Raw genomic sequence first — 9,399 nt, 5'->3', positions numbered from 1 at the left:
CCTGAGAGCAAACCCGAGCAGATTACTTAGCGCTGCCGCCAGCAAGGGCAGGGTGATTACTCCTCGGGAAAAGATATTTGAGAACCTCGGCAACAGGACCCTTCACCAAAAGATCAGCAAGAACAGCCAGCCGAGGGGCACCTGGGTGGCTCAGTCGTTAGGCATCTGCCTTCGACTCAGGTCATGATCCCAGGGTCCCACATCAAATTCCCTGCACCTCCGGAAGCCTGCTTCTCCCTCTCCCACTCCGCCTGCTTGTGTTCCCTCTCTCACTGTGTCTCTCTCTGTCAAATAAATAAATAAAATCTTAAAAAAAAATCAGCCAGCCATGACCAAGTTTACCAATCAATGAGAATGGCAGATCTCCAGCACTAGGGGAATACAGCACATGGATTTCATGGCTTTTTTTTCCCATGATTCTTTGGTCTTCCAAAGTGAATATTTTTAATTTTCTTTTTTCTTTTGCTTTTTTTTTTTTAATTTTTCTTTTCCCCTTTTTCAACCAACAACTTATCATTCCCTTTTTTCAAAAAAAAATATTTTTCATTTAAGAGTCATATTCTATCCCTTCATAGTATTTTAACATTATTTTTGGTATATATATATATATATATATATGTTGTTCTCTCTAAAATTTTGGAATACAGTTTCTTCTAACAGACCAAAATATACCCTAAATCTCTAGTGTATGGCTTTGTTCTAGTCTCCTGCCTGATCACATTCTCGCCCTCTTTTTTATTTTTTATTCCTCGTCTTTCTTTTTTCAAACAACTTCTTATCAATTCTTTAATAATTTTCATCTTTCCAGTCATATTCCATTGCTTCATCATATTTAACCTTATTTTTGTACATATGTAAGTTTTTCTTTCTTTAAACTTTTGGGAGGCAGTTTCTTCTAACAGACCAAAATACACCCAAAATCTAGTGTGTGGCACTGATCTATGAACCAGCCTGATCATATTTGATCATATCCTGTTTTTTTTTTAATCTTTTCCTTTTCTTTTCTTTTTTTCTTTCCATTTCTTTTCCCCCAGTTTCAGGTCTTTTCTGATTTGTTTAGTGTATATGTTTCTGGGGTCATTGTTACCCTCTTAGCATTTTGTTCTCTCATTCATCTATTGTGCTCTGCACAAAATGACAAGATGAAAAAAATCACCTACTCAATACGGACATTAGTACGATGTTGGACCTCGAGTTCAGAATCATGATTTTAAAGATACTAGCTGGGCTTGAAAAAAGCATGGGAGATACCTTTCTGGAGAAATAAAAGAACTAAAACCTACCCAAGTCGAAATCAAAAAGGCTATTAATGAGGTGCAAACAAAAATGGAGCTCTAACTGCTAGGATAAATGAGGCAGAAGAAAAAATTAGTGATATAGAAGACCAAATGTTGGAAAATAAAGAAGCTGAGAAAAAGAGAGATAACCAACTACTGGATCATGAGGGCAGAATTCGAGAGATAAGGGATACCATAAGACAAAACAATATTAGAATAATTGGGATCCCAGAAGAAGAACAAAGAGGGAGAGGGGCAGAAGGTATATTGGAGCAAATTACAGCAGAGAACTTCCCTAATTTGGGGAAGGAAACAGGCATCAAAATCCAGGAGGCACAGAGAACCCCTCTCAAAATCAATAAAAATAGGTCAACACCCCGACGTCTAATAGTAAAACTTATGAGTCTCAGAGACAAAGAGAAATTCCTGAAGGCAGCTCAGGACAAGAGGTCTGTAACCTACAATGGTAGAAATATTAGATTGGCAACAGACCTATCCACAGAGACCTGGCAGGCCAGAAAGGACTGGCAGGATATCTTCAGAGCACTAAACGAGAAAAATATGCAGCCACGAATACTATATCCAGCTAGGCTGTCATTGAAAATAGAAGGAGAGATAAAAAGCTTCCAGGACAAACAAAAACTAAAGGAATTAGCAAACACAAAACCAGCCCTACAGGAAATCTTGAAAGGGGTCCTCTAAGAAAAGAGAGAGCCTAAAAGCAACATAGACCAGAAAGGAACACAGAGAATATACAGTAACAGTCACCTTACAGGCAATAAAATGGAACTAAATTCCTATCTTTCAGTAGTTACCCTGAATGTAAATGGGCTAAATGCCCCAATCAAAAGACATAGGCTATCAGATTGGATTAAAATACAAGACCCATCGATATGCTGTCTGCAAGAGACTCATTTTAGACCCAAAGACACCCCCAGATTGAAAGTGAGGGGGTGGAAAGCCATTTCCAATGCTAATGGACACCAAAAGAAAGCTGGTATGGCAATCCTTATATCAGACCAATTAGATTTTAAACCAAAGATTATAAGAGATGAGGATGGACACTATATCCTACTTAACGGGTCTATCCAACAAGAAGATCTAACAATTGTAAATATCTATGCCTCTAAAACGGGAGCAACTACTTATATAATATAAAAAATATTTTTCTTCTTTGCACTAATTTTTAGGATAAAATGCTAAAAATGTTACAAAATGTAACCCTATATGTGTACCTAAAACAAGACACAATTTTAATACACACATTAAATATTTTGTGTTTGCTTCTAGAAAGGATGAGTACTTTCATTGTACCACAACTAATGTATATATGTAAGTGTATGTATATATATTTCTCACTTCAGTAACAAAGGTTTCAAAACAAACTATTCAATGAACAATGGATATTTCAAGTGGAGTTCCGAAAAGTTTTGTTTTTTTCTTCGAAACGTCCAGGTGAGGGCACAGTGATGCATGTCGTTGTACTGGTTTGGGATTTAATGTAGTTCTGACATTTTGTTTCCCAAATTCCCTCTCAGTTAAGTTGGAAAGGGGGCAAAAACAGAAGTTGCTTGTGCCTGCTGGATTGTTTTTGGCCCCTCTACATCACTTTCTCTGTACAGAGGTGTAGCCCTCTCACTCAGACATTCACAATACAAAAAAGATCCAGGAGAACTAGGACAGGGATGCAAGTAATGTATGGAGGTTCTTACATGCAATATTTGTTTACATCATTGTGCAAGAAAAAAGGGATGGTGGATTTCAAAGGGAAGTGTTTTCATGATTTAGAGCTCATATTAATAGAAACTGAATGCTAGTTCTTCAATAACTCTTAATAAATGTTATTCTTACTAAATAATATTTAATGCATTGAGTATATCAAATAAGTTACATAATGTATTAGTATATTAAAATACATAATAATATATGATTTATTAAATACTAAAATACATTGGTTTATGTTTCTGTTTTATTGAGGTATAATTGATATAATTCTACTGTTCTTAGGTGTACTGCATAAAAATTTGATATATCTATATCTTATAAAATAATTATCAAAATAAGTTTAGTTATCATCTGTCACCACACAGAGCTACAATTCATTTTGTTATGATGAGAACTACTAAAACCTATACTCTCAGCCACTTTCTTATATACAACAGACCATTGTTAACTACAGTCACCATGCTCTACATTAATTACATCACAGGACTTACTTATTTTTAACTTATGTATCATATAACTGGAATTTTTACCTCTTGAACACCTGCACCCATTTTGCCTATAATTTTTATGAATTTTTGATAGCTGCTTGTAACCTTGGAATTATAATTTTACTGTTTCATGAAATAGAAAAGTTATATGGATAGATCCCATAAAACGTGATTGTATTATAAAAGTCAATTTTTATAAGTTCTTAGAATTTTTCATGGGAGGGAACAGTGCATTTCTGGATGTATGTATTTATAAAACAAATACCTGTAAAACTTTTTTTTATTTTCATTGGAGGTTTGGAAAAATCCACTTTCCACTCTTGAGGGATAGAAACTTTGATTTTTTTCTAAAGATATGACTAATGGATAATCTCTAAGCATTGAATATTGATATAGAAAACACATGCTTCAAGCATTTTTATTACTATCTTTAATGGAGAAAGTTACTTTGAGCATATTTTTCATTGCCTTCAGAACATCTTTATTCCTAAAACTGTAGATGATAGGGTTCAGTGTGGGTGTGAGGATGGTATAGAATATTGCCAAATATTTGTCCTGGCCCAGAGTGTGGTATGATTTGGGTCTCATGTATGTGAAAATAAATGGCCCATAGTACATTGTGACCACAATCATGTGGAAGCAACAGGTAGAAAATGACTTTTTCCGTGCTTCTGATGATTTCATTTGAAGAACAGTAAGGAGAATTTGGACATAAGAAGCAAGGATTAGGGAGGAAGGGAGAAAAATTAAGAAAAATTAAGCCACTTACATAAACTCCTTGTTCATAGAGTGTTGTGTCCACACAGGACAACTTCAACATGGCAGGGACTTCACAGAAAAAGTGATCAATGGCTCTTGGGCCACAGAAGGGCAACTGGAGTGCATAAGCTGTGTGGACTATGAAGTTGACGGTCCCAACAATCCAGGACCCTCTAGCCATGAGAATGCGGACATAGTCATTCATAAGAATGGGATAGTGCAGTGGGTGACAGATGGCTACATAGTGATCGTAAGACATTGCCGCCAGGACAAGGCACTCACCACCCAGGAGGGTGAGGGATAGAAATATCTGGAAGCCACAACCTGCGAATGAAATAGTTCTGCTGCCTGACAGAAAGTCAGTGACCATTTTGGGAACAATGTTGGAAATATGCAAGATGTCCATGAAAGACAGATGGCTGAGCAGGAAATACATTGGAGTATGGATTCTTGAGTCCCTGAGGATAAGGAGGATCATGATTGTGTTTTCTGTTATAGTCATAATATAAATGATGAATATAAAGGAGATGAAAACTAGACTTGATTGAGAAGAAGAAAAGAGTCCTAAAAGAATGAAATCACTGGTGAAACTGTGATTCTCATGCCCCATCATGAACTCCACTCTTTTCCTAAAATAGAAAAAAATAGAGCTAAAATGCAGTGGCATAAATCTCAAACTCATTTACATTTAGAAGCATAATAAAATGAGAATGATGCATATTTTGCAGTTCAAGTCAACAGACTCTCAACCAGCTTCGGAAGTGGGCTTGGTTTACAACATGGCCATTTATTTGTTTGAATCAACTGATGATATTGGTCTATTGAGAAAGCTGTTAGCTCCATGTAGTCTTAATTCCATATTCTTAAATGCAGTTCAATCTTTTGTCAAAGGTCACTTTTTAAATGAGACCCACCCTGAACAGTGTACTTAAAATCTCAGTAACCCCCGACTTGCCTATTTCTCCTTACTGTGCTGTCCTTTGATGTATTCTGCAAATCACTTTTCATCTTTTACATATTCAATAAACTTATGAACTAAATTCATTTTTTATGGTCATTCTAACTCATCAGAACTTAAACTTCCCAATGTGAAATCATTGTTTTGCCCTCTGTATAAACTGAATGGCTACACAATGCCTGCTATATAGTAGTTGCTCAATATTATCCCTTAAATACCTGAATAAATGAATAGCATATGGAACTCAATTTTCTGTCTCATTTTTTATTTGGATAAAGCTTAAAGAAAATGAAATGTATTATTTATACATCTTTCTAAAATCATCAGTAATGATATACTATAAAAACTAGCTTACTCTGTATTTATAATTTAATCTGTAATTTGTAAATATCAGCATTTAAATGTAAAAAATGAAAATTTTATTCAGTTAAAATGAGAATATATTTTAATTGGGCCAGTTTTATTAACTCCTCAAAATTGAATTATATTTCATTAATTCTTTATACAGAGAATCATATTGTTTCCTAAATAATGAAATTGTTTAGATGTGGGTAGTGACTTAAGTGTTCCCTTTACTCTATGTGCACAAATTCACTATGTATGATCTATCCCTCAATAAATAGATATACATGTATACATACTTATACACACAGAGAGAATTTAAGAAAACACTGCTGCAAATCATGAAAAATAAATAACATATGAAACAAATTATTTGCCTTCTTTAAGAACTATTCATAAGTTTGGGGTTCCTGTCTGGCTTAGTCAGTAGAGCATGTGACCCTTGATCTCAGGGTTGTAAGTTCAAGCACCATGAATCTTAAAAACAACAACAAAAAAACTCTTTTAAGTTTGAATGAAATGTGTTTTGGTTTTCCCTTTGGGAAGCAAATGTACAAATATGTCCCTGATAAAATATAAATAATGTGTATTTTTCTGTTTTATTTTAGTGATTATTGAGATTCTTCATTATGAAATAAACCTCTACACTCTATTTTGATGGCCTGGAATGTGACCACTGTTTTGCTATAACATTAGGAATATTAAAAGATTAACCTTTGAATGACGTTGCAGATAGATACATGTTTAAGTAGGTCTTGCTGTTTTGACTGGTTTGACCAACAGCTCAGTAAAATTTGGTAAGGGCATGGATTGAGATTTAAGGGCATCGATGCCTTCCATGAACTGGTGGATCATAAGTTAGACTTTAAAATCTATGAAAAAAAATCAATGAATATTATTGACAACTCAAATTCAATATATCATTATCCAAAGTTGTTGACTGTTTCTCACTGCCAAGAATAATTTTGTCATTCTGGTTTTCCGTTTTCCATTAATGATTTCAATTGTTATGCTCATTCTCATCAAAAATCCATACTCAATTTTAGTGTTGAGAAGTGTGGGGGCATCTGAGAGACACAGTCAGTTAAATGCCCAGCTCTTGGTTTTGCCTCAGTTTGTCATATCAGGGTCATGAGATCAAGCCCCAGGTCAGGCTGTGCACACAGGTACAGAGTCTGCTTAACACTTTCCCTCCCTTTCCCTGTCTCTCTTTCTCTAAAATAAATAAATCTTAAAAAAAAAAAAAAAAGGAAAACAAAAGTATATGTAATGTCTATTTTCTGCAGAACGCCATCACATAGTAGTCCCTGGCCTATTGTAGGTTCTCAGTAAATGTTTGTTCAAGGTATTTTTGATTATGGACTCTGATATCCAAAGTTATCCACAATATATCAATTATATTTACATTTTTAAGCAGTTTGTGCTGCCTCTACAAGAATATTTTGTCTACATTTTGTCTTCAGCTATTAGAAGTACTCCATAATAAATTCAACAACTACTTCATCTTCTAGGTTCTGCTACTTTCTTTCCACTTCGATGGGGCACCTGAAGTTCAAGAGCTGAGCTGAGATCGAGTCCAGTGCTTAACCAACTAAGCCACCCAGGTGTACAACCATCTTTTAAGAATCTTTGCCTAACTGGTCAATCAGGCATCTGGAATATCCTTCCATGATGCTAGAATGATAGATAAAATGATACCTTCTAGGCCATCCAGAATGTTGAATGAAATCTGTTCTTGAATCCAAAGAGGTATACTCTAATGGTGAGCTTCCTAACACTATGTTTAAAAGAGGGAAGACAAATGTTACATATCCTGTAAAATCTTCCAAATCTGTGCTACCCTTATAAAGTTATAGTCCCTTTCTCTCTATGTGACATTAAATATTCTCTGTCTAATAATACTACATGTAAGTAAAGAGGTGTAACATGCAGTTTACACCATCCTAACCTCTAGGAGTTTGGAGACTAATTATAGAAGATGCTGTCATCATTAGATACCAGGTCTTTAGCTATAAACACAGTCATATCCCAAACTTGCCTCCCAGGTAAAAGAAAGGCTTCCATGCACTTTACCTAGTGAATGCAATATGCTCAAATATTTTTACCATTTTACATTTGTCAAGATTTTGAAAATTCATTATGCAGCACTAATTTGACTTAACTAGTTTGAAAAATATTCTTTTCATTTTTCTGTCACATCTCTCAGTACATGAATAAAACATTCAGAATATCTCCTTAAATTTAAACAGAAGGGAAATTACATTTAAATAGAAGGAAACTATTCAATAAAATTAGTAAGACTACACATCTATTCAATTATTTGTATGTTCCTACATTACATCTTTATATTAAAATTTTGACTGTAAGATGAAAGGCAAAAATAATAGATCATTACTTCCTGAGTAATATATACCTTGAGGTGTTTAATGTAGAAATCCTGGGAATATTAAGCCTGATATACATGCTTATATTTATACTAAAAGATAATGCTACTTTTATTTTGGGATGTATTCTAAAAATGTATGATATCAATGACCAAAATGATATAGCTATTATAAGCACTGTCTTCAAATACCAGACTTACATGGTTGGTGTGCAATTGATTCCAGTTAAATGGTCTTTGCTGATAATTCACTGTAATGGAATTTCATAGAAGAGGCAGAGTTCTAACAATGGATTTCCCTAAATATGGATGGAATAAAATCATTGCTTATTTAAAGGAGTTGACATGAAAAATGCATACCATAAATGTACGATAGTGTGACTTTCCCTAGGAATGGATATGCTACTGACCCAAATGATTATATTAAGAGAGTAGTAATATAAGTGAAAAACTTCCATGATTTGAAGAGATAAACAAGAAAATACAATGCAAATACAGTATCTTTGAAATTTATATTGTCTTACTATACAACACATCAATCAGACATGAAATTTTATCTGAAATGAATTTTTATCAAATCAAATTTTTTATCAAATGAATTTTTATCAAAGGTTTTTTTCTAGACTCAGAGACAACACAGTATATAACACAGATGCATGCACATACGCAGGTACATACATGCACACGCAGAACAGAGCTTAGCACTTAGTCGTTACATAGGGACAACCATTATTACTGTTGTTTTTATTATTGTTTCTAAAATTGCAATATTAGTATTTCTATAATTATTTTGGTTTATTTTTTATTAATTTTTCATTATGTTCAGTTAGCCAACACACTTTATATTTTAAATAAGCATTTAAACTACTATATTCTAGAAAGAGAGAGTAGTATTCAGGATATGAGGGTATATAACCGAGTAAAGAAATACAATTCGATGTTGTGAGTCAGAAGCAGATTGTGTACTCTGCCTGGTGAAACTGGTCCATGAGGTTCTCTGGGGGAAGTGGAATTGCAGTTTGGTGAATGAGAGCGTGTGGTTTGTTTCCCACCCACATACACAAACACAGGCAAGTGTGGAGAGCTAAGCAATGCTCCTTATTATGAAATCAATCCGCTGAGCTGCTCACAATTTCATTCTATACTAGCTAATTGACATTATAATGAATTAACAATTTTGTTTTTGTCCTTTTGATTTTTCAGGACACTGAATCATACACCAAGGAATCACTGCATGGTGCTCTTACATCTATTCATTGTTGCTGCCATGCCAGTTTAAGGGAGTCCTGTGAGTAGTCTCTCACAGTGACATCAAACTCACCATGCCTAACAATGAACTGCCAAAGTCCCCTGAAGCACGTAACACCATTGGTACCACCATTTACAACAGCCCAAGCCAGAAATCAGAAAAAAAAAAAAAAAAAGTTATCCCAACTTTTCTTTATCTCTGCACTCCTCCATATAAAA

At 34.4% G+C, this 9,399-nt stretch overlaps 1 pseudogene; it reads right to left on the bottom strand.

Annotated features, from left to right (window-relative positions):
* Window positions 1-3,943: 3,943 nt before the first annotated feature.
* Window positions 3,944-4,862, bottom strand: LOC123323605 (annotated as a pseudogene).
* Between the last annotated feature and the right edge of the window lie 4,537 nt (window positions 4,863-9,399).

This window comes from Neomonachus schauinslandi, chromosome Y (assembly GCF_002201575.2).
Source record: "Neomonachus schauinslandi chromosome Y, ASM220157v2, whole genome shotgun sequence".
In the NCBI taxonomy this organism is placed as follows: Eukaryota; Metazoa; Chordata; class Mammalia; order Carnivora; family Phocidae; genus Neomonachus; species Neomonachus schauinslandi.
The sequence above is the reverse complement of the archived record's forward strand: the minus strand, read 5'-3'. Positions and strand labels throughout refer to the sequence as shown.